Raw genomic sequence first — 27,334 nt, 5'->3', positions numbered from 1 at the left:
CTCAGCCGATCCGTTACACACAAAATTACTGTAAAATATGTGGCCTTTCAATGATTTACAAAAAATGAATCCTAAAGAGAAATGAACTGTGTGAAATAAAGTACTTTCACGTACTATATCCCTCCCATGAAGTAAAAAGAACATTTGCCCGAAACGACGCGGAATATATTAGTATAAAGAACGGGTGGCAACACTGTCGGTATCTCCCGTGGCCACGTCAACGTAGAGTGAAGCAGAAGGTGAGAATCTCAGCTTACTACTGGAAAGGTCTCGCTCCAGTGCAGGCTGTCAGTTTGAAATTACCATATGCAGGTGCTGTGCGTGCACGGACTGCACAAGTGGAAATTTCCAGTTAGCAGGAGGTGGTCGAAATGAATAAAGGCCACCGAAATCAAACGGCGAGCAGGAAATGGACGAATTAATTATAAATGTGCCTGCTACTACAACTGATAAGGTAGGGAAATAACGCCAGTGAAGAAAGTGAAAAGCAGATTCTAAGCGATGTTCCATATTTAATGAAAGAAAATCTTTTTAAAGTGACTAGAGTTGAGTCGTAAGTAGGAACAACGTCCCATACCTCATTTTTCAAAATCGCTTGAGACACTAATGAGAAAGATGAAACGAGAATATCTGCCTACAGTAAGATGACTGTTAAATACGTATAATCCTCCAGCAGATGGCAAAGCAAAATCGATAGAATAAATGCAACATCAAAATGAAAATAATAAAGTCAGCACGATCGAAGTAGAGGCAACAATCTCTCAGGACAATCAAGATTTTAAAAATTAGATAGAATAATCATCTTAGGGTTGAAGCTCCTTTTACCGTGTTTGCTTTAACAATATGTACGTTTTTGGATGGGATCAAAAATGGTTCAAATGGCTCTGAGCACTATGGGACTTAACATCTGTGGTCATGAGTCCCCTAGAACTTAGAACTACTTAAACCTAACTAACCTAAGGACATCACACACATCCATGCCCGAGGCAGGATTCGAACGTGCGACCGTAGCAGTCGCGCGGCTCCGGACTGAGCGCCTAGAACCGCGAGACCACCGCGGCCGGCTGGATAGGATCCGCCTTTAGCCAAACACAATTTTGTTTTTCACCCAAACGTGTTTCACTGCAGTTGCAGCATATTTAGTGGGCTTTTACTTTATGGCTGTTAAAGATAAATAATGTTCTTTACTGTGTGTGTACATTTATATATTAGTTATTAAATCGTAGTTGCAGATATTTGAAAAAAGCACATAAAATTATGAATTCATACCTTTTTACCACATGGTGTGGTTTCTATGATGTGTTGTGTTTCTACAGTCACAGTTTTGTTCTACAGTTTGTCTTCTGCAACCACTTACACCTTAAAGTAGATAAATTGTTTAAGCCAAAATTACGATTTGAAAATTGTTATTTCTATGCCTGAAATTAATTCTATGTGTGTGTGTGTGTGTGTGTGGTATGAAAAGGGATATATACAGTAGTTTGTGTGTATGTGTGTGTGTGTGTGTGTGTGTGTGTGTGTGTGTGTGTGTGTATGTGTGTGTGTCAGGACTGCAAATCAGTTTATGTAGGGCAGACAAGCTGAAACTTAAATATCAGACACACAGAACACAGAAGAGCATTAAAAAGTAACAGCTGTCATTGCGCATTTGGTGAACACCTCATGGACAAGAAACATAACCCAACAAACATCAATACTGATTTGAAAATTCTCAAATGCAGCAACAGCCCCCCACAAAAACTAATAATTGAAGAAAATTATCAGATACAAAAAGCTATAGTGGAAGGAAAACATGTGGTAAATGAATACACAGCTCTCTGCAATGGAACTCTGTTTTCTGTCCTCAAAGAATTGTTAGACAAGACCAGCCTATAGACCCCCCCACTTCCCCCCCCCCCCACACACACACAAAGAAAACTCACTCACACACTCTCTCTCTCTCTCTCTCTCTCTCTCTCTCTCCCTCCCTCCATTTTCACAAACCACACACACACAAAATTAAGAGACAACTCTGAAAAATTCTGAAAAACCGCCAGGAACACCTCCAACTGTTCCACTGTCAGCCATCTTGTTTTTACACCTTCAACTGTTCCACTGTCCGCCATGTTTGTTTTTACAGCTGGTAAACAGTGAAACAGTGACAGTGACAGTGGCACCTCAATGTATAGTATCTGACAGTGATGAAGATGAGGAAAAAGAAAACGTAAGTGAAATATAATGTAAATAGACACACACACACCAACCCACCCTCCCCCCCCCCCCCCCACACACACACAGACACGCGCGCACGCGTGCGTGCGCGCGCGCGCACACACGCACGCATAGAATTAATTAATTTCAGGCATAGAAATAACAATTTTCAAATCGTAGTTTTGGCTTAAACAATTTATTTCCTTTAAGGTTTAAGCGATTGCAGATGACAAACTGCGGAACGAAACAGTCACTGTAGAAATACAACATATCAGAAAAACCACACCATGTAGTAAAAAGGTATGAATTTATAATTTTACGTGTTTTTTCAAATATCTGTAACTACCATTTAAAAATTAATAGTTACATGTATACAGACAGTAAACAACATTCTTTATCTTTAGCAGCCATTAAGTAAAAGCCCACTGAAGAAGCAGCAACTGCAGTGAAACATGTTTGGGTTAAAAAACAAAATTGTGTTTTGCTAAAGGCGGACTCTATCCAAAAACATACGTATTAGATGGAGTATTAAATTTTCACGGCCAAAGAAAATAAAATAAATATTGAGACCGCTCTTTATGGAAATTCAAAAGTATTTTACTCGCTCGTAACACTTTATAAACACAGCAAACCCTAGAGACGAGCTACTGTTGGGGTTCGAATGTACAATGGAGGAATGTGTACATGGAAAGGATAACTACGTTGATTGTCTGCAGGTGAGACAACCCCAGGATGGTCAAATGGCCAAACTGAATTTAACTGTCCTGGTTTACGAGAACTGTGAAACACGCTGTTGTATGAGGAAGTTACAAATAAACACAAAGAAGATGATTGCACAATCGATAAATATCAAAAGAAGGTAATTAAAATTTTTGAAATAATGGTACAAATTTCAAACAATTATCGAAGAAGAAAACGCATCAATGAACTACCTCACAGAACTTGAAGAAAAAAGACACTTAAATTTCATCGAGAATTTGCATGTGGAAGATAACAGCATTTTGATTTAAGAGAAAGACATCAGCTGAGGCGTATGGATTCTACAGCCATTTATAATTCGTGAACCAGTAGGATTCGCTTTACATGCCAAGCCTAATACATGGCACTGAATTAGAGAATTTACTAAGCGAAATTGACAATAGGAACATCGAAAGTGAAATTTCAGACAGTGATGTTTCGGATATAGATAACAAATCACCACTCAAGTAGTTTCCGGGACCTGGCATATTGTCAACAGTTTTACAAAACCTGTAATAGGAGAAACATTAACCGAGGTCATGAACGAAGTCTTAAACGGAGAATACGTCTGAACAGAGTTCAAAGATAGCGTCATAATATTACTCCTTCCTCCAAAAAAGTGGTATACATGTTTAAAAGTGATAAATAAAATGAGACCTATATACCTAATGAACACCGACTGTAGAATACTCGCGCTACTAACGGAAACGAAGTTGCGACTAGTGCTGGAAAACGTAGTTTCTGACATCAGGGAGTTATTCTTGGATGCAGCGTTTTCAAGGCTGCGTGCGAATACAGGGACAAAATAGCGACTAGGACCATATTATCATCTGCAGAATGTTGTGTATCGTTCACCAACTTTCGGAATGCATGTGATAGGGTGAACCACGAATTTGCAGTCATGACGTTGACACATTTCGGCTATAATGACGATTACGCCGAAGTACTAAATAACATAGTGAAAAGAATAAGAACCAAAGTACCAATAACGGGTACGTCACCAAATGTATTGAAACAGAGCAGAGACTCACCAGGGAGTCCTCTATCAGTGATGTTATTACGTCATTGCAATAGAACCCCTATTAAAATAAGTGGATGCCGAATTAGATGGAGTAAAGGCCTTTGGTATAACCTGCTGTGGTATACAAAAATGCACGCGCCGGCTGAACGATGTGTTTTTGGGTTTGCTCAGAGTGGAAATTGAGAAAATATAACACGTGAACTTTAGTTTCTTAAGCGAACGGAGGTGAGCGAGGCTATGCCGGAGTTTTCTTTCGTCGGTGCGGAATGTAGCGCCTATTCTCTTCTGTGTTCTGTGGTTTCAGTGCAGAATGCCAGCCAACACTGTTTTGGCTGCCCACTCTTTGGACACCCCCCCTTCCACCTCCCCCCCCCCCCAACCCCGTTCTCTACATCATCATCGTGCAGGGCGTGTGCATGTGACGCGACGACATGGGGAGCAGGGGCGTATTAATTGTGGACGCAGATGAGAAGACGCATTCCGGTAACAAAACTGCCAGTGAGTGGGAACACCAACCGAAAACCCAGTCACAGGCTGATTGCTCACATACAGTAAGGCAGACGTTGTGGTCAGCTGAACAGCGAAGTGAACTTCTGGTGCGGCTTGGTGACCTATAAGGGGCAGCATACCCACAGACATTGGTTGAGGCTGTGTGACGGACGCCAAAGTCGGCAGTCGTCGTCGGCGGCGGGAAGTTTTCCTTCACGTATACCATCGTGGATGGTGGTGGCCACGACCAACGGAGAGATGGCAGCGACGGCTGGTGTCGACCTCAGCGACGTGCTGGGTCTGTGAATAATCGCTCTGCAGCACAACCACTTACTCAGAAGCGCACCGCAACTGGTTTTGGTGGAGCCGTTGCGACACAGTTGAGCCTTGGATGACGTAAGAAGCACGTCCAATGGCTCTGAGCACTATGGGACTCAACTGCTGAGGTCATCAGTCCCCTAGAACTTAGAACTACTTAAACCTAACTAACCTAAGGACATCATACACATCCATGCCCGAGGCAGGATTCGAACCTGTGACCGTAGCAGTCGCACGGTTCCGGACTGCGCGCCTAGAACCGCGAGACCACCGCGGCCGGCGCACGTCCAATGGCTTTCGTAAGGATTCCACACTCCTAACGCTGTTTTCTCTTCCAAAAACTTTGTAGACGACATTATCTTGAAGGTGAAACTTTGTCTGGCCTGGCGGAACGAAGTGTTCCCGCGGCGGTCACAGAAGATGCAACAGGTATGGCGTCCACAACCGTTTAAGAATTTCTGCCGGCGACTTCCTGCCACTTGGCAAGAAGTGGCAGGAGGACAGAAAATAATTTTAAAGCTTGTCCCCGTGTATAGGAGAAACGAAACAAGGCGTTCAGCTTCACAGTTTGACTAAATGTGAAAGGGTCCATTTGTATGCCATTGGCGGCGCAACACTATTGGAAATCAGCTGGCGTGAAATGTGGCCCATTGTCCGAGGCAACAACCTCAGAAACACCTTCAAGACAAAAAATAGAAGATAAAACCGATACGTACTTGCAATATTGGTGGGTGTCATGGGGACAACCAAACTAAATTTATTGTAAGCGTCTACCAGAAACAAAAATTTTCATGTTCCACAATGTACACACGACGGCCTTACTGCAGTGGATACACCAAAGTTAAGCGCTGTCGGGTGTGGATGGCACTTGGATGGGTGAGCATCCCGGCCACCATGCGCTGTTGCCATTTTTCGGGGTGCACTCAGCCTCGTGATGCCAATTGAGAAGCTACTCGACCGAATAGTAGCGGCTTCGGTCAAGAATACCATCATAACGACCGGGAGAGTGGTGCGCTGACCCCACGCCCCTCATATCCGCATCCTCGTCTGAGGATGACACGGCGGTCGGATGGTCCCGGTAGGCCATTCGTGACCTGAAGACGGAGTGCTACAACGGACACACGAAATCAATACGAATGCGTTGCCATGGCCCGGACGTACGTCCTCATTTAAAACAGCGTTGCGTCAGAGCTGACTGATGTTCCACTCAAACTTTGTAATGAGATGTCATTTGGTAAATCTGTGTATTCAAAGCTTGCCAAGTACAATGACACCTGTCACGCTGCTTCGTGCGAACTATGCCCCAATGACCTTGATGCAATAAAGACAATCCTTCCCGCTGAAGACAGTGTGGAATCGCAACACGCGCAATGTCGTTCTCTGTACGCAACAGCAGAATACCTGATCTCACGAATAACGCATGACGACGCGAAAAATAGCGACGCGCCGCTGGGTGGGGATTTTCCTTTAAAGCGAATGCCCGTCCATGACACATGTATTGCAAAGCAACCTGAAGAGTGCGTTAGAAGCAACCTCTATGGCTACATGCAGAAAATAGAGAGGGAAGTTATGAACACGTTCAAAATTCTGAGAATGTAGCTGAAAACGTGATTCCTGAAACGTATCCACTGCTGTGTCGGTACCGACTGGTAACCGAGACAACAACTTAGTTTTTGAATGTTGGGCAATGGGACTGAACAACAAATCATGCTGATGATTATACAATGACGGAGCCCAGCGTTACAGCTTTTGTTCTGTTTGACGTGGGACAGGTTTGGCAGGAGTGACTGATAATGTGTCAGCCAATAGATCTTGCGACCCTACAAATTCTGGTGGATCTTCGTAATACCATAGTTAATGGCGAGTGCCTCTTTTGTAAGCTGACTTTTGTTACCCTCTGCTTTGTTAAAAGTTTTCGAGGCAAAAGCAATAGGTCTATTAGGAGAAGCAATTTTATGGAAGAACACTGCTCCGATACCATAAGAAGATGCATCCACGACCGATTGATGAAATGTATCCTCTTATTCTTTGGACCACACCAAAGGAAAATGTTTCTGGTGCAGTCAGTTTAGCGATGCAGCAATTTGCTCAGGGTTATGACTAGATGAAATATAATATGTAGCTTCAACATGACTGATTGGATCTCCTTACTGTTACGGGGTGCCTCCGTATCTTTAATTGCAGGCAAGTGCGATGTTGTAGGACGAATACCCTGTGTATAAATTACGGTAGTTCAGTTCTTCCTGGAAGGAGGAGCAGTTTCCTTTGTTCCAATTTGGACTAGCTGCAGAAATAGTGTGAAAAAAAGGTCTACATTTGCTAAATCATTAGGAGGCATACAACCTTCGGCTATAATATCGTCCATATAGTTTATTCAAGAACAGTCTCTTGCTGTGAACTGTTCCAGGAACCGTTGAAAAATAGCAAGAGCTGAAGTACTTCCAAACGGTAGTCTTCGGAACTGGGCCAAACCTATGTGAATATTAATCACAAAGTATAGCTGGGACTGCTGAGCCAGCGGTAACTGTAAATATGCCTCAGGCAAATCAGTCTTTGAGAAGTATGTCGATTAGTTTCCCTGGACATGGAAGAGGAAAAGAATCCACCACAGTTTGTGGGTTTACTGTTGCTTTAAAATAAGTATAGGAAACCTTCTTGAAAATGACCAAGAGTGATGGTAGTTGGCTAGAAGAAACTGGTTGGATAAACCCGCTGTGTTTTCATCTTTGTAGTCGCTGAGCAACTTGCTCACTTGATGCATGGGGGACAGACCATGTACGTTAAACTCGTGTACTTGTACTGTCTTTCTCTGTAATGTGAGCTGAAAAATCCTTAGCCCTCTCTAAACCTGGTTCAAACAGCTCCTTGTACTTACTACAAGTCAGAAACACTGGTGTGAGGCACTGAAACAAGTTTAGCAATGCGTTATCTTCTATGCACAGGTTGAACAAATCAAATAAATGTAACTCAAAAATGTTTGCTCTGTTTTTAGAAAAGTAGTACGTTAAATGCACTGAACAGCCAAAGAAATCGATACAGATGCCTAATATTGTGTAGGACACACACGAGCACCCAGAAGTGCCACAACACGACTAATGTCTGAAGTAGTGCTGGAAGGAATTGACACCAAGAATCCGGCACGGTTGCCCACAAATCCGTAACAGTACGAGGGAGTGGAAATCCCTTTTCAACAGCACGTTGCAAGGCATCCGAGATATGCTCAATAACATTCATGTCTGGGGTGTTTGGTGGCCAGCGGAATTTTATAAACTCAGAAAAGTGTTCCTGGATCCACTCTATAGCAATTCTGTTCGTGTGAGGTGTCGCATTGCCCTACTGGAATTGTCCAAGTGCGTCGGAATCCACACTGGAAATGAATGGATGCAGGTGATGAGACAAGGTGCTTAGTTACGTGTCACCTGTCAGAGTCGTATCCAGACGAATCAGGAGTCCAATATCACTCCAACTGGACACGTCCCACACCATTACAGACCATCCACCAGTTTGAACAGTCCCCTGCTGACAAGCAGCATCCATGGATTCATGAGGTTGTCTCCAAACCCTTACAAGTCCATCCGCTAGATACTATTTGAAGCGAGACTCGTCCGAGCAGGCAACATGTTTCCAGTCATCAACAGTCTGATGTCGGTGTCCACGGGCCCAGGCGAGGCGTAAAGCTTTGTGTCGTGCAGTCATCAAGAGTACAGGAGTGGGCCTTCGGCTCCGAAAGGCCATATCGATGATGTTTCGTTTAATGGTTCATACGCTGACAGTTTTTGATGGTCCAGCATTGAAATCTACAGCAATTTGCGGAAGGTTGGGCACTTCTGTCACGCTGAACGATTCCCTTCAGTCATGAGTGGTGCCATTCATGCAGGGTGTTTCTCTGGTTGCAGCGATGTCGTTGATGGTACACTTGTCGGAGATTGTGAACCTGTTGTAAGACGTCGTGGTCTCCTGACCTTCATTGCTTACATATTCCACCCTCACAATCATATTCCCCACATCAAGACGGTTCATTCGAACCCAAACTCGATAAGATAAAGTCAATGTCGTATGAATTCATGTAAACGATATGCAATTAACAAGTAAGCACACTGTGGTTGAAATACTCGAGGCTGGCGTACACACATACATTCCAGACATGACAGTCACAGAAGCTTTCAGTTCGGGAGAGAAACAGCACAACGGGACGCCAGTCCTTTCAGAGGACGACCCAGCCTATGTCGGCTGGTGACCGCCAGTGTAGCAGGCAGCGTGGACCTGAGTGAAAGGGGGAACAACCCCACGTTCGACTTAAAAGCAACTTCCGCTACATTGTGTGGGAGCGACCAACCTACACATTCTTTACACATAGCATGCAGTTTCAGAGATTTTCACAGGGAGACAGCAAACGCCAAACGCCAATGCTACAGGTTTCTGGCTTGGTCGCCTTAAACGAAAGGTCATTCTCCTGTTTTAGAAGAGCAATGCTCATTGGCAGACGATATTTCTGACGCCTTGAGCTGAAGGAATAATGGAAAAGACCAAAAAATATACCTCTACACATCTGGCGTAGAGGGGCGCCATTCCATTGTCGCTCTTGGATCGAGGAACAAGTCTCTCCACAGTACTTTACTGGGAGAGCAACTCTGTCGAGAGCGAATCGAAGTGCTGCTCTATATTGAGGCTTGCGATTAAGCGCTGTTCACTGTGTTGGCTAATACACTTATTGTGCTGTGTGAATGGACAGAGTTATAGTTAAACGCCTGCGAGCGAATTTTGAGTGGCATCGCGGTGGACTGGTTATCTGACCGGTGTACCACGCCAATAGTTAGACTAGGGGCGAATAGGAATCCTCGACTTCATCACGACATAGGGAGAGTTTGGTTGGCGAAGGTCAATCCAGATAGAATGAGAGTTATCTTATTTGTCAGCAGCGAGCGGCGCAGACAGCAGTCATCGCAGCTTACGGTATTGGGCGCTAAAGCTATTTCGAGCCCCATATTTCCTCCACAACAGTACACTTCATTGCATTTCACATGCGACAGCCTCGACCGTACCTAGCAACATTCTAAGGGATAATTATTCAAACTGAGTAGCTGCACCTCTCAGCCATTCTACCAAGTCAACAACCATCTTAAACTTTGTATAGAAATTTCATTAGCAAATCCTGTCCTTGAGAGGTAACTTCACATTCCGAAAAGAACCAGGATATAACTTGTTCAATTCGTAACTACAAGTGCCATTTTGTTTTCTCAGAATTTTTGCAAAATAAATAATAACTTTCGTTAGTTTCATGTTTTTCTTACACAAACTAGCACTACTCCATTACCCAAGTATCCCACTAGTTACGTAAGAAATTTTGTGAATTTTTGTGTCATTTCCTTACAGCGGACGACTCCAGAAGATATTTATTGCTGAAAGTTTTTCAGGCATTTCTCTTTATAACGTTAGGAGCATCTTTCTGACTTCTGTAGTACTGTGGGGGTGGAAATTGCATCTTGCAGGAGCCACAAGTTAACGGTACATCTCATATTAATCCGTTGCGCAGAATAACAAAATAACAGATCAACCCCGCACCTCAGAAAATGGCTACCCTGCCAGGATAGGTAAAATAGGTAACTGCCAGGATAGGTAAAATAGGTAAGCTGCCAGGATAGGAAAAATAGGCAACCTGCCAGGATAGGTAAAATAGATATGCTACCAGGATAGGAAAGTGTCAGGATAGTTAGGTATGTCAGGTCGCAGCAGTAGCACGTTGAAGAACTTTCTTTCATTTATTAAATAGGTAATTGCAAAGATTGGGATCAGAATAAATACAGGTAGTGAAGAAAGCAGAATTGTTGGGAAAAGGGCGTGTGTTATTGTGTTGGAAAATTTTGCATTTTTTTACTATTTTTGTGTTGCTGTTATTGCATATAATTTTCAGGTGATTGGTACAGACGCAGAGTGACGCAGAGATGCAGTGTGACGCATCATCATATAAATTAGAATTAAGAAATAACATTTTGCTCCCTCTGGAAGCGCACAGGTAGAGATTGCAGACTGTAGCACAGCAGACAGAACATTAGCCGAGAAGTCACGACGTTGTTGTTGTTGTTGTTGGTTCAACCAACTGGTAAGTGGTCGTATAGTTTTGTAGATAGGGTTGTGGTGTGTTGAAAGAATTTCCATGTTAATGAGAGCACAAGCCAAAAGGTGGCGTGGGAGAGAGCAAGTAGACAAGATGGGGGAGAATCAACCAGATAGGCAGCAAGTAAACGAACTTATTGAGAATAGGACAGAAGGTGAACCTGAAAATAGGACAGACGGTGAATCAGAGAATAGGACAGTTGGGGAGCTGCGGAATCAGCAGGCTCAGTCAGACTGGGTTAAAAATGAGACAGATCAGACAGATGGGAATCGAAGGGATGAGAACATCGAATTTCCAGAATATGAAATTCCAGGTAGGGCACATTCAGAGCCAGAAATAGACAGCCCACGTAGGAAATGGCAAACTTTAGAAAAGAAACGGGCACTGGAAACGCGTTTGTTTGCGGCATATTCAGGGACAGAATACGCGTCAGTACAGTCAATGAACCGGCAGTTAGCTAACGTTCAAAGAGAAGTAGACAGTGAGGAAGAGGGGAAACATTTAGAATACGTCGAACCTATCGTACACATTCTAAATATGCTCCAACAGCAGACACAGAAATTTGCGGAGTTACGAGCACCACGAAAAGGTTCCGTAACAGACGCAACTGCACCTTCAAACACAACACATACACAACAGAGAGGGCAGAATGCGGAGTTGTTTGCGCCACGTAATGGTTCAAAGACAAACTCAACTAGCTCTCAACACAGACAGCACGGGTTATTGCAGTTATCAAACTTAGAAACGCCACAGCATAGCCCAGTAAACGACGTAACTGACCGAGTAGAAAACAATAGATCGAGAATACATAGTGCAGCAGAAAGTAGTGTTACAGCACAGGACGCGATCATGGAGATGTTACAAAAAATGAACGTTAGTATGACGAAACAGAAGACACAGATAGCAAAACAGTATCAGGAATTGAAACAGGATAATCAGGAATTGAAACAGGACAATCAGGCTATTAAGACACAGATCCAACAGGTTAAAATCCTGATGGAAGAAGGGCGCCAGAATTGATAGTCAGATGATTCAGATAAACAAAGACGCGAAAGAATCTAGGGAAAGAATTCAGGTTCTAACACAAGGTCAGAAGCAATTCCGCACTGACGTGGACAAGGTCCAATTGGACATCGTAGACGTTGACATAAAGGTGGAACGTTTTACGAAAAAAAGCCACTCGAACAGCAATACAAATTTCGGAAGAACAAGCAATTGAAAGCAAGGTCGCAAAGGTTGCACTGAAAAAGTATGATCAGTGGATTAATAAAATAAGTCTTAAAAACAAAGATCAGTTTGAAAAGCTTCGAACAGAGTTGATACAAACTATCGAAGAAAAGATCGAGACCGATTACACCTGTAGCGAAACAACTGACGCGTCAAGCATTAATTCAGTACACGAACACGCGCCGTCTAAGAAAGTTCAAGTAGAACCAAGGCTAGACGTAAAACTCGCGCAGAAATCGAAACAGAAAACCCTGAGTAAAGTAATCATGACATGCCACAGGCCCAGGCACAGTACCCAGAAAAACGGAACCCATACATTCAGCCGATACCCATCGAAAGACAGGCAACTGAACCAGTAAATCCAATGACACAACATAATAGCAGCACAGGAACTATACCACGAACGACGAGAGTAGAAACACACGAACAACACTTTTGATCACCAGTGATACGATATGACGCGGATATGAGTCAGGAAATTGAGAATAGGCAGACAGTCAGTAGATTACCAGAGAATAAACACGACGACACAAGCAGTGGCAGATTATTTCAGTCCATGAATCAGCCACAAACCGGATTTATGAGTAGATATGATACAGACCACTTCCTTACAGTAAGAAAATTTCAACATTTCAAGGAAGGAGGCGGTAGCTTGCATGCACGCACATTCATCGACCAGTTTCAAGTAGGCTTACCAAACCACTGGAGCGTAGCTCACAATCTTGACTTCATTTGTGCGCACATGTCAGGGACAGTAGCAGAGGTGATGCAAAAGATCGCGGCTACCTGTACGTCTTACCTACAGTTCAGAACAGCATTTCTCGTAAGATATTGGTCCAAGGAGGCGCAAAACAAAATTAAATACGAGTTACTTCAGATGACACCATATGAAAACTCAGGAGAGAAAAGCGTGGTAAAATTCTATGATACAATGGACAAAAAGAATCAATGCCTAGACAAACCATACAGTAACGGAGAGCTGATACGTCTGTGTAGAATGAAATTATCGGTAAAATATCAACAGGCAACAGTAGGAAAAAATGAAAATACCGAAGAATTCAAAGAGGTTTTAAGGGAACTTGAATTTATGTTTAAAGAAGATGAGGTGAAAGAAAAAAGAAAGGAAAGGGAACAGCAAAAGGAGAGGACTTGGAATGAATATTCCAATAATAATAATAATCGTAATCCTAACACGAATTATTTCAGGCAATTTAAAAGACAAGGACAGTGGCACAATGGAGACAATTGGCATAGAAACGATAACCAGAATAATTGGTACCGAAATGGGAACGGTAATGGACACTCATACAGTGGCGGATATGGATTCAGGAATCAAAATGCCAACGGTCAAGGGTACTTTGAAAGAGGTCACGATGTTAGAAACAGCAACTGGCGAGACCAGAGCGCGAATAATTACCGAGGAAATTATGGCCCACAAAGACAAGAACAACACAGCAAAGAGAAACCAGACTAGAAGTTAGGCCACTGAATACTGCAAAACGTAAAAATTGAACTGAAAAATGCGGAAGAGGTTAGACAAACTAACGTCCACCCTATCTTATACTAACCACTAAATAAAAGTTAAATTAACAATCAACAAAATAACACATTAATGAAAAAAAAGAGACACAATAGACACTAACAATATCTTGTAGTATCAAGTACACTATAACATGCACACAAACAATAAATGGTACACAACAATTAAAAGAATGAAGAAGTGGTAGGACATAATTAGAATATAGATAAGAAATCATATACACTCCTGGAAATTGAAATAAGAACACCGTGAATTCATTGTCCCAGGAAGGGGAAACTTTATTGACACATTCCTGGGGTCAGATACATCACATGATCACACTGACAGAACCACAGGCACATAGACACAGGCAACAGAGCATGCACAATGTCGGCACTAGTACAGTGTATATCCACCTTTCGCAGCAATGCAGGCTGCTATTCTCCCATGGAGACGATCGTAGAGATGCTGGATGTAGTCCTGTGGAACGGCTTGCCATGCCATTTCCACCTGGCGCCTCAGTTGGACCAGCGTTCGTGCTGGACGTGCAGACCGCGTGAGACGACGCTTCATCCAGTCCCAAACATGCTCAATGGGGGACAGATCCGGAGATCTTGCTGGCCAGGGTAGTTGACTTACACCTTCTAGAGCACGTTGGGTGGCACGGGATACATGCGGACGTGCATTGTCCTGTTGGAACAGCAAGTTCCCTTGCCGGTCTAGGAATGGTAGAACGATGGGTTCGATGACGGTTTGGGTGTACCGTGCACTATTCAGTGTCCCCTCGACGATCACCAGTGGTGTACGGCCAGTGTAGGAGATCGCTCCCCACACCATGATGCCGGGTGTTGGCCCTGTGTGCCTCGGTCGTATGCAGTCCTGATTGTGGCGCTCACCTGCACGGCGCCAAACACGCATACGACCATCATTGGCACCAAGGCAGAAGCGACTCTCGTCGCTGAAGACGACACGTCTCCATTCGTCCCTCCATTCACGCCTGTCGCGACACCACTGGAGGCGGGCTGCACGATGTTGGGGCGTGAGCGGACGACGGCCTAACGGTGTGCGGGACCGTAGCCCAGCTTCATGGAGACGGTTGCGAATGGTCCTCGCCGATACCCCAGGAGCAACAGTGTCCCTAATTTGCTGGGAAGTGGCGGTGCGGTCCCCTACGGCACTGCGTAGGATCCTACGGTCTTGGCGTGCATCCTTGCGTCGCTGCGGTCCGGTCCCAGGTCGACGGGCACGTGCACCTTCCGCCGACCACTGGCGACAACATCGATGTACTGTGGAGACCTCACGCCCCACGCGTTGAGCAATTCGGCGGTACGTCCACCCGGCCTCCCGCATGCCCACTATACGCCCTCGCTCAAAGTCCGTCAGCTGCACATACGGTTCACGTCCACACTGTCACGGCATGCTACCAGTGTTAAAGACTGCGATGGAGCTCCGTATGCCACGGCAAACTGGCTGACACTGACGGCGGCGGTGCACAAATGCTGCGCAGCTAGCGCCATTCGACGGCCAACACCGCGGTTCCTGGTGTGTCCGCTGTGCCGTGCGTGTGATCATTGCTTGTACAGCCCTCTCGCAGTGTCCGGAGCAAGTATGGTGGGTCTGACACACCGGTGTCAATGTGTTCTTTTTTCCATTTCCAGGAGTGTATATAAAATAATTTTTGCCACTATCACAAATATTTCCAGTATATAAAATCAGAGTTTATTTGTAAATAACAAAGATATGTAAAATAAAAATTGTAAATATTTCTATGCGTCAGCGGGACATCGCCACCAACACCAATCACCAGCTCCCTTAACACCAGATGCTTCGAGATAGCGACAGAGAGGGTATAGACATGTTGAGAAAGCACTTAGTGCAATAACAACAACATGAAGACCAACGCCACACTGGAAATGCAGGTTGCAACCAGGTTGGACTTCAGGAGGACAAAGTGCAGGATGGACATTTCATATGTCACGACACTGTTACACAACAAAAGAGTGTGGGGAGAATCACTATATGACGAGAAGACAATGAAGGTACAAAACAATACTAAGATCTACAAAGTCATCAAGTAACAGTTGGAAAGGCAGTCAGATCCTACAAATCCTATATCACTCCTACACTAAAAGTCACATATTCCTAGCCCAAGAAGGACAGAAGAATGCAAGAAAGAAGAGAAGAACACAAGATGCAAGAAGAAGAAGGGCAGAAGACGGCAAGATATCTTTCTTTCCTATCCTACAAAGCAAACGTCTTTCCATGAACTTTGAGGCATAGCAACTACTACAACCATCTCTCCAAAAATAAAACTTGAATCGTCAAACAAATACAAGCGAACGGCAAACGGAATATTAAGTAGTACCAATCATCATCATCTAGAAATAGATTCAGCAAAATGAACAGTATTCTCCCTACCACATCATCAAATTGCCATACTGAACCAGGTGTGAAGTACCAAGACGTCACAGCACAATACTGGGTGACGATCGTCGGTAGTCAACTACAATCATCGAACTGCCACACCGTCCCAGGTGTGACAGCAAAGGAGTACCAAGACATCACTGTTTATGCAGTAAACCACAGTCATCATCATCGGTTACAAGTACCACTCCATGAAGACAATGTCAACAAGTAAGACCTGGCATCACATGCTAGACTACTTATCTCATGATTTGTGACACCCATACAAATGAGTCGACGCCTTCCAGCATTTCAGTGGAGATCATCGAGCACAGATCTGACGCAGGAAAAAAAATTTCATAAAATACAAATGTAGAGTTAATACAATGATATATTTGTAAAAGTACCTTTTTCCTTTCTTGTAAAAGTAATTATTTTTTTAATGTATGTAAAATCCACAATTTATAGATACCTTAAACCTTTTGAAAAGAAACTTAGTTAGTATAGTTATATATTCTCGCCAACTCATGGAAAGACTATTTATTTCTTTTACTTGTAAAATTAGAAAAGGATTTGTGCAGGATTTTTCTTCTTTAAGTAACATTCAAAAACACATTTTTCGGGTAATAATATTAATACCGAGGATAGAATTAAGAGAAAACACATCTTCATTCTTAAAAAAAAAACAATGACACATAAAGAAAAAGATAATGCCTAAATATATAAAACAAAGTAACACAACAGAGCTTTTGCGAAAATTTACGCAAGCTCAACTAAAGAAAAGATATAATCACACAAAAACATGATACACTGTACACTTACGAGTTTAGAAAAATTAATATTGTACAAACAAATTTTTTGGAAATGGAAAAGAAAAACAGAGACATGTACTCGCAACGACAAAGAATAACAACCTTTGTAAAGCCTATATTTGCCTAACAACAAAACATAAATTGTAAAATTAAAAAATAGAAACAATAGCTATGAAGAAATTATTAGAAAAAATTGTTAAGAATTCCTGAGAAATGTTTATTGGAAAATCTAAAAGAACAATTTTTGCCTGACTTTGTCAATGTTTTCCTCGGCATTGACAAACCCCAGACAAAAATTTTGTCAGAAGGAGGGAGGTATGTAAGATGTCATGCTCTCCTGACCTTCATTGCTTACATATTCCGCCCTCACAATCATATTCCGCACATCAAGACGCTTCATTCAAACTCAAACTCGATAAGATAAAGTCAATGCTGAATGAATTCATGGGAGGGAAATGCTATTAACATGTAAGCGAACCGTGGTTGAAATACTTGAATCTGGCGTACACACATACATTCCAGACACAATGGTCACAGATGCTTTTACTTTGGGAGAGAAACCACACAATTTGACGTCCGTCCTTCAGAGGACGGCCCAGCCCATGTCGGCCGGTGATCGCCCATGTAGCAGACAGCGTGGGCCCGAGTGAAAGGGGGGAACAACCCCGTGTTCGGCTTAAAAGCAAATTCCGCTACATTGTGTGGGAGTGGCCAGCCTACGCATTCTTTACACACAGCACGCAGTTTCAGAGATTTTCACAGGGAGACAGCAAACGCCAAACGCCAATGCTACAGGTTTCTGGATTGATCTACTTAAACGAAACGTCATTCTCCCGTTTTAAAAGAGCAATGCTCATTGGCAGACGACATTTCTGACGCCTTGAGCTGAAGGAATAATGGAAGAGGCCGAAAGATATACACCTTCACGTCTGGCGTGGAGAGGCGCCGCTCCGTTGTCGCTCTTTGAGCTAGGAACAGGCCTCTCCTCAGTACTTTACTGGGAGAGCACCTCTGTCGAGAGCGAATCGAAGTGCTACTCTATATTGACTCCTTGTGATTAAGCGTTGTTCACTGTGCTGGCCGACACATTAATTTTGCGGTGTGAACGGGCAGAGTTATAGTTAAATGCCTGCAAGCGAATTTTGAGTGGCATCGCGGTGGACTGGTTATCTGACCGGTGTACCACGCCAATAGTTAGACAAGAGGCGAATAGGAATCATTGACTTCATCAAGGCATGTGGAGAGTTTCATTGGCGAAGGTCAATCCAGATAGAATGAGAGTTATCTTATTTGTCAGCAGCGAGCGGCGCAGACAGCAGTCATCGCAGCTTACGGTATTGGGCGCTAAAGCTATTGCGAGCCCCATATTTCCTCCACTACAGTTCACTTCACTGCATTTCACATGTGACAGCCTCGACCGTACCTAGCAACATTCTAAAGGATAATTATTGAAGTTGAGTAGGCGCACCTCTCAGCCATTCTGTCAAGTCAACAACCATCTTAAACTTTGTATAGAAATGTCATTAGCGAATGCTATCCTTGAGAGATAACTTCACATTCCGAAAAGAACCAGGATATAACTTGTTCAATTCATAACTAAAAGTGCCATTGTGATTTCACAGAAATTTTGCAAAATAAGTAATATCTTCCGTTAGTTTCATGTTTTTCTTACGCTAACTAGCACTTCTGCAGTACCCAAGTATCCCACTAGTTACGTAAGATATATTGTGAATTTTTGTGTCATTTCCATACAGCGGACGACTCCAGAAGATATTTATTGCTGAAATTTTTTCTGGCATTTCTCTTTAGAACATTATGAGCGTCTGTCTGACTTCTGTAGTAGTGTGGGGGTGGAAATTGCATCTTGCAGGAGCCACAGGTTAAAGGGTACATCTCAGATTAATCCGATGCGCAGAATAACAGATCAATCCCACCCCTCAGACTGTGAAATGGCCGTACGGCAAAATCTCTACTTCATCGCGACCTCAGAGATGCTGTGTCCCATTGCTCGTGCGCCACCTATAACATCACGTTCTAACTCATTTAAATCTTGATAACCTTCCACTGTAGCGTCAGTAGCTGACGTAAAAACTGCGCCAGACACTTGTCTTCTTAAATAGGCGTTGCTGTCCGAATCTCCGTATTCTGCCTGTTTACGTATCTCTGTATTTAAATAAGCATCCCTAAACCAGTTTCTTTGGTGCTTAGTTTATAATACGCTTTGTCACTCCATGAACTTTGCAGAAAAACTACATACACCAAGAACTGGTGTTTCTTATCCATTATAGGTGGGCAAAATGGAAATAGGCTGCAGTAGTGGGCTACTGAGTGTGTCATATGTGTTTTCGTTTATTAGAGGAACAGAAGAACCAGTGTCGAACTGTAGTTTAATTGTTTCTTGTTCCACTTACAACTAAACAAAACGCCTATTCGCTCGCCATTGTATTGCAACTGAAGATTTCTGCAATGCAGAAGTGCGAGATTTGGTTTGTGCCGTTGTTAATGGCTATCCAATAAGCATATGCACCAGTAGACAGTTTCGTCACGCCAATGCCAATGTGCTCGCCTGCTGGCATCTGTTTGCTGAGCCTTTGTTGCCACATAAACGTACTGTTGGAATGCGACCTAGTCTCCCACATTGGGAGCATTTTGCATCACAACAACGACAAGCCTTCCGGTCATGATTCAAAAAGTACCAAAGACAAGACTTCTTCGTAGAATATTGCATCGCACTTCACGTACCACAAGACTGATAGTTTTCATTTTACGCTTACTGTTAGTTCGAGGCCTATGTTTAATCACTTTAACACTTTCGTGGACTGTCTTACGCACTATGAACTACTGTAATATGGAACCCCAAAACCAACCTCTGCTGAGTCCATAAAAGTTTGTGATTCCACAATGAACAGTACTGTATTTAGATGTGCATCTGGCAGCTTTTGAATTGCAACATTTATACGTTCATCTGATGTATTCTGTGTGACTGAATCATGTAACATAATATCACTGTAATTCGTACCACAAGAACACTTAAATTTACAATGCCTTGTTCACCTTCTGAATTAAGGAATCACTGTTTCAGTGTTTGTGCTGGCTGCTGCTTGAAACGAAAAACCTGGCTGCTGCGAATGGATATGACTATCATAATGATCATCCAGAATTACAAAAATGCTGTCGTACTTGACTGATTTGGGACTGGTATCTGCAAACACTTTTACATACAGGTGGTGGACGTTTACGCCAACTTTCGATAAAAGGAATGCGTTGTGCTCCGTACCTGTTATGCTGATAGGCAAAATGGGTCTCAATTTTCGCCCAATATTTCAACTATTCTTCTTCTTGACTATGGTATGGGCGAAATTTACGTGCAGTAACACATTGCGGTGCTACCTGGAGAGCAGTTGCTGAACACTGAGCAGCTGGCGTTCAATATGCTGTGAATGAAACTGACCAGTTTCGGTTAGGGGCATTTATTTGGCGGCTCAAACATGGAGTTTGAGTGGAACTACAAGAAGTGAAATATTGGTTCACTTTATTACCATATACATATGAATGAATGTTTAAGTATCACTTGATACAGAGAAATTCACAGACTCTTCACTTGAAGAGTAACTGATACAATGTTCTCACTAATGTTGTGCCCAAGACACTTACCACACTGGTGGCCTATCTAAGACGATTATGTCATCTTGATCGTTGACTTCGAACTGTGGTGAGCTTTCCTCTGCTCAGCAGTAAGTAGATGAGTCATTGCAGCGACGTGGAGAAGCGTGGAAGGTGTGGTCACGCTCGAGTTTCTCATTTAGCATTGTACCGTGTAGCAACTAAACTCTTCTGCAGTTTTGGTGTGAGGTACCAACCTCATTTAGGTACTCCGATCTTCGGTAAACATCACATAACGACAGTGCGTATGCTGATGACGTAAGTGTTATAATCAGAAATAGTGAAAATTTATAGAACCTAGCCGAAAATGTACAGCTTTGTTGAAAGACCACAGGTCAGAAGGCAAATGAGGCGAAAAGTTCATTTCTCAACTTCAAAGTGCACGAAAACCCACATATGTAGTGAGTAAATCGTGTCGAACATCGTATGTCATTATATGTAACTTTTAGAAAGGTCCACTTAAGGCAATAATTACGAATTGAAGAACTGTCGTGAGATAGAGGAGTCTTACTGCCGTCCACTTAAGAGATCTGAAAAGTGAAAATAGTAAAATGTGAAGTACTATCCAAGGAAGGCTATATACACTCCTGGAAATGGAAAAAAGAACACATTGACACCGGTGTGTCAGACCCACCATACTTGCTCCGGACACTGCGAGAGGGCTGTACAAGCAATGATCACACGCACGGCACAGCGGACACACCAGGAACCGCGGTGTTGGCCGTCGAATGGCGCTAGCTGCGCAGCATTTGTGCACCGCCGCCGTCAGTGTCAGCCAGTTTGCCGTGGCATACGGAGCTCCATCGCAGTCTTTAACACTGGTAGCATGCCGCGACAGCGTGGACGTGAACCGTATGTGCAGTTGACGGACTTTGAGCGAGGGCATATAGTGGGCATGCGGGAGGCCGGGTGGACGTACCGCCGAATTGCTCAACACGTGGGGCGTGAGGTCTCCACAGTACATCGATGTTGTCGCCAGTGGTCGGCGGAAGGTGCACGTGCCCGTCGACCTGGGACCGGACTGCAGCAACGCACGGATGCACGCCAAGACCGTAGGATCCTACGCAGTGCCGTAGGGGACCGCACCGCCACTTCCCAGCAAATTAGGGACACTGTTGCTCCTGGGGTATCGGCGAGGACCATTCGCAACCGTCTCCATGAAGCTGGGCTCCGGTCCCGCACACCGTTAGGCCGTCTTCCGCTCACGCCCCAACATCGTGCAGCCCGCCTCCAGTGGTGTCGCGACAGGCGTGAATGGAGGGACGAATGGAGACGTGTCGTCTTCAGCGATGAGAGTCGCTTCTGCCTTGGTGCCAATGATGGTCGTATGCGTGTTTGGCGCCGTGCAGGTGAGCGCCACAATCAGGACTGCATACGACCGAGGTACACAGGGCCAACACCCGGCATCATGGTGTGGGGAGCGATCTCCTACACTGGCCGTACACCACTGGTGATCGTCGAGGGGACACTGAATAGTGCACGGTACATCCAAACCGTCATAGAACCCATCGTTCTTCCATTCCTAGCCCGGCAAGGGAACTTGCTGTTCCCAAAGAAGAATGCACGTCCGCATGTATCCCGTGCCACCCAACGTGCTCTAGAAGGTGTAAGTCAACTACCCTGGCCAGCAAGATCTCCGGATCTGTCCCCCATTGAGCATGTTTGGGACTGGATGAAGCGTCGTCTCACGCGGTCTGCACGTCCAGCACGAACGCTGGTCCAACTGAGGCGCCAGGTGGAAATGGCATGGCAAGCCGTTCCACAGGACTACATCCAGCATCTCTACGATCGTCTCCATGGGAGAATAGCAGCCTGCATTGCTGCGAAAGGTGGATATACACTGTACTAGTGCCGACATTGTGCATGCTCTGTTGCCTGTGTCTATGTGCCTGTGGTTCTGTCAGTGTGATCATGTGATGTATCTGACCCCAGGAATGTGTCAATAAAGTTTCCCCTTCCTGGGACAATGAATTCACGGTGTTCTTATTTCAATTTCCAGGAGTGTACATAGGGAAAATTTAGACTGCCTGTAGGGTACAAGACAAAAAAAATATGAGCACTGTTTGCATATATATTTGACAAGAAGGCAGGCTCAGAGGTAAATGTTAAAAACTAAGCACAGGTGTCTTGGTCTCACCGACGTAATTATACTTAAGGTAATCACAATGTTTTTGATGAAATACCCTCTTCAAATTTGTAAAAAAATTTCCAAATAGCGTGTATCTGAACACAGTGCACCGAACTCTACTAATGATGGGCCTCTGCAGCCGACGACCCAAGCATGTGCCATGACATCGGTCACTAAGACTAGAATGGGCACTCGACCATTGGACTGGACACTGGCGCAGTGGCAGAGCACTGCATGGTCTGGGCACCATGGGGCTTAACTTCTGAGGTCATCAGTGCCCTAGAACTTAGAACCACTTAAACCTAACTCACCTAAGAACATCACACACGTCCATGCCCGAGGCAGGATTCGAACCTGCGACCGTAGCGGTCGCTCGGTTACAGACTGTAGCGCCTAGAACCGCTCGGCCACCCCGGCTGGCCCTCTGTTATCCGTGCCAAAGGTGGACATACTGGCTATTAGGTAGGTGGTCATAATGTTCAAAAAATGGCTCTGAGCACTATGCGACTCAAGTTCTGAGGTCATTAGTCGCCTAGAACTTAGAACTACTTAAACTTAACTAACCTAAGGACATCACACACATCCATGCCCGAGGCAGGATTCGAACCTGCGACCGTAGCGGTCGCTCGGTTCCGGACTGTAGCGCCCAGAACCGCACGGCCACTCCGGCCGTCGGTCATAATGTTGTGGTTGATTAGTGTATCTGCACTTCTAGTTTCTCAGATGCATCTAAATAATCAGAAAGACACTCCACAATACAAAGGAGAGTAAAAACGTAAAGTTTATGCAATTATATTGAATGTAGCATTAAATTAGCATACTAGTTATCTATAGTAATCGATGGGGAAACATTTTAGTCAGTTCGTTAAAAAATTGCGTGGCATGCATATTTGCCCACAGAGCAGTTGTCAATGGTCATCTTCTAGGACATAAAGTACATGAAAAGCAAAGTGCTTTCTAGAAAAATGTGAGTACTACTTTTTAAAATGTCACATCTAGCTAGAAACACCAAAGAAACATAATATTTACTAAAAATCACATTACATATACCGTTCATGTAACACTCACATGTGCGTGACTGCTTGGGGACCGAGCGAGGCGGCGCAGTGGTTAGACACTGGACCCGCATTCGGGAGGACGACGGTTGAACCCGCGTCCGGCCATCCTGATTTAGGTTTTCCGTGATTTCCCTAAATCGATCCAGGCAAATGCCGGGATGGTTCCTTTGAAAGGGCACGGCCGACTTCGTTCCCCATCGTCCCCTAATCCGATGAGACCGATGACCTCACTGTCTGATCTCCTTCCCCAAACAACCAAACCCAACTGCTTGGGGAAATTGTAAGTCAGAGAATAAAAATACAAGAATCTTACTGTACTTTCAATACGATCTCAGAATATATCGCGGTCTTATACGAACAGTTATGGGGGAGAAATGATTTATATACACAAGTCAATATTGCACACAGGCACCGATGCAAAAACTTTTAGCTCAACTGTCAAGACATGCTTCATGAACAGGATATAACTACTTATACCATGTATGTTCTCTTGTTTTACTGTATGTGTTATGATGCACTTGAGAATGGAGAGCGTCCGAAACTAGTAATGCAAATAAAATATTTTAAAACACATCCCGATGGAATAACATTCTTTTTCACTTTTATTGAGGGTGTGGAAACCAGCAAGAAGTGAATGATAAATTCAGTTGGTGTAAGTGATACAAATAAGTGTATTAAGTGCAACCGTGGCGACACATTACGTCATCGTTTGAATAGTTCAAGAGATCAGGAGATGTGGAAAGAAATCAGAAAGTGGGTAGCTTTCATCATACGAACAGTAGTAACCTAATCTTCCCCGAGAGGTTTTTTTTCCAGCATAAAATAATGACATCGTTGTATGATAATTTGGAAATTACGTTAAGTAACGTAGTACTAACGAAAAAGAAGAAAAGGTCAACATATGTAGAAAACGGGACCACAAAAAATTTCGGAAATATGTTAAACATCTTATTTCCGACGCAGTGGGAAAGGGGAATAACAAAACTATATAGGACGTATAAAGAAAATCAGTCTTAAAGTGAGGAATTAATGTTGAAGATGAAGTGTAGTGAAGACTTCGACAGGCTTGAGGCTGCTGCAGTGGCTTGTCAGAGCGTTGAGTGAATTCCAAAAGAGCAGGATAAATTAAAATCATTGAGACCCTTAAACAAAATACCAGCTGCTGGTATGGAAAAAATAAAAATAGTGAAAAATAGAAAATTTCTATTTGTTTTATTTCATTAGCAATTGAATCTCAAACATATAGTTATTAGCTCAAAGTGTGGCACATCAACGGTGGATCTGGAAAGTGGCCAGTGCTGTGTAGGCGTAAATCATTAAGAAGTTTTAAATATATTTATTCATTAAACTCAAGAAATCCAACGCTTACACATGGAGAATGTAAGTAAGATATCCAATGCTGAACGTAGAGAAATGAAAAACTTAAGATATACCGTAACAGAACACACTGTAAAAGCAGAATGTCGTCTACTTTACAATAAGGGGGTACAAAGAATGTACAGTAAATAACTGTGCAGCTGTAGAAGAGTGACAAAGGAAACACAAAATGATCAAATCTTATCTCAGGACTCAATATGTCAAAATATTGCTCACTATAAGTCAATAAGTCAACAGCCTAAACTACTGCTTTGTACATAAATGATAAAACTCACTGATTCAAATGACCTCCCGGCTTATGAAATCTGACAATAAACGGGGACAGCTAATGCATCAACTCCTGAGGTAGAGCGAGATAAAAATTTCATTGAACGCAATAAAGCAACTACCGATTCTAGGATTTAACATACTAGGCCCTATAGTCGCGTCACTCTAACTGGAGTGTGACTTCTTCCATAATTCTAACTGAGCAAGTCAGTCACAGCCGTCTGCACTACAAAAGACTGCACTGAATACTACTGGCGCAAACTTCATTAGTCATCCTAGACGAACACACACTGCACCTGATAACAAAATACGTTATGTCAGCACCATCTACTAGTCCAAAATGGGACCAACACCCCGTTGACAGGAAGCCACTGCAAGCCCAGATCCCAGATGTCACATGACTACCTCCGCTGATTTGCTGCACGAACTCCCTGCTTCATCTCATCCAGCTAGTTGCCTCATTAGGAAGATACCAGCTGCTGTGCCTTATTGCTGGCCGTCTTCATACCCCACGTGTCCGCTGACGCACCTATCCATCTTCAAGATGACAGCAGTCATACAATCCACCGGTATATGTGGCTGCATTCAACTGACAACTCTTTGAGCCAGTCATTCAGTTACAAAAACAATAATAAACGTGCCATAAATGCCCCGCTGTGTATACAAAGTCTTGTCTGCTGCTGAACACACTGCAGCGTTGGTTCCAACTTCAGGCCACCTTCTTCACTTAGCGCTGACTCACATTTCACTACTACACAAATCCATATTGACGCTCAGTGCGGCGTTGCGTTCAGTAAAATGGCAAGAATGTGGAGACCTTGCTGTGGCAGAATGCTTGACCAGAGCTACTGCCGGGCAATGGACTTCACACGAGGAAATCGATTCGTATGTTTAGTTAAAAAATAAATGACTTTCGTTTTCTAGCTTCATTAAAAAAGAACAAAAAAATTAAAATATGTTAAAATAAGGATAACAATAAAATGATGAATTAGTCACACTTCCATTCAATTGCCAATGATGAAAAAAAAAATAATCTGCCTCGATAAAGAGACAGACTACTTCGTTGACCTGCCATTACACGAAGAAAAGCAATTGTGACAGAGATATGTTATTCTACAAATAAAACCAAAGAAAAATGTTCATATAAACACAGGTCGCACACGTTTAGTTACGGACGTGTATCTGCAGTAGTTTTCCAGAATATCCAGAGAAGCAAGGAAGTAATTTCGTAAAATTTTTAGTTTGTTAACTACTAGGCCGAATTCGTTTTTTAAATTCCAGATAATTGTACAACGTTTTCTACAGAAGTCGTAGAGAATGTTATTTTGAACAAATAATGGTAATAAAGTTAACTGAACGTGTATGAATGTGTCAGATAATCTGCTTTTATTAATACCATAGCACACGTAAATTCGTGTTAAACCGGAAAAAAAGCTCAGTGTTAAGGAAGTTGTACAGTGTACATACAATTTCACAATACATTCACAATAAATGTTCAAAAATGTCTCCACCAAGCTCAGTGTACTAACGGTAGCCAACAATGACATAAACGTTTCTACATTTTTAATGGAAAGTAATTTGTAATTGTATAATAATATTAGCTTCTCTGGATGTTCTGGAAAACTATAGCAGATATACGTCTCGGACATGTTTTGTTAGATTCATCAGACCAATAAAAACAAAATTAATGGAAATCGTGGTTTAATTTAACCTGGTACAGTTTAGCGATCGCTTTATATTAGCGAAGTTGCTAAATTTCAGACAAAATATTTTATTAGTCGCAACTCCGTAACTAAACATTTGCGGACCTATGTTTATATGAACTATTTTCTTTAGTTTTACTTATAGAATAACATATTAAAATATTTGCATATCTTCGTGAATCACCTTGTAATATACAGGGTGTCCCATTTATCTTGACCACCGTAAATAACTGTTTGTCCACATGCAAATTACAAAATTTTTCAAAAAAGTATTCTTCCGCCGTCACAGGGACATCAATCAGCATG

Source organism: Schistocerca nitens, chromosome 7 (assembly GCF_023898315.1).
Source record: "Schistocerca nitens isolate TAMUIC-IGC-003100 chromosome 7, iqSchNite1.1, whole genome shotgun sequence".
NCBI classification, from domain to species: Eukaryota; Metazoa; Arthropoda; class Insecta; order Orthoptera; family Acrididae; genus Schistocerca; species Schistocerca nitens.
Note: the sequence above shows the minus strand (reverse complement) of the source record.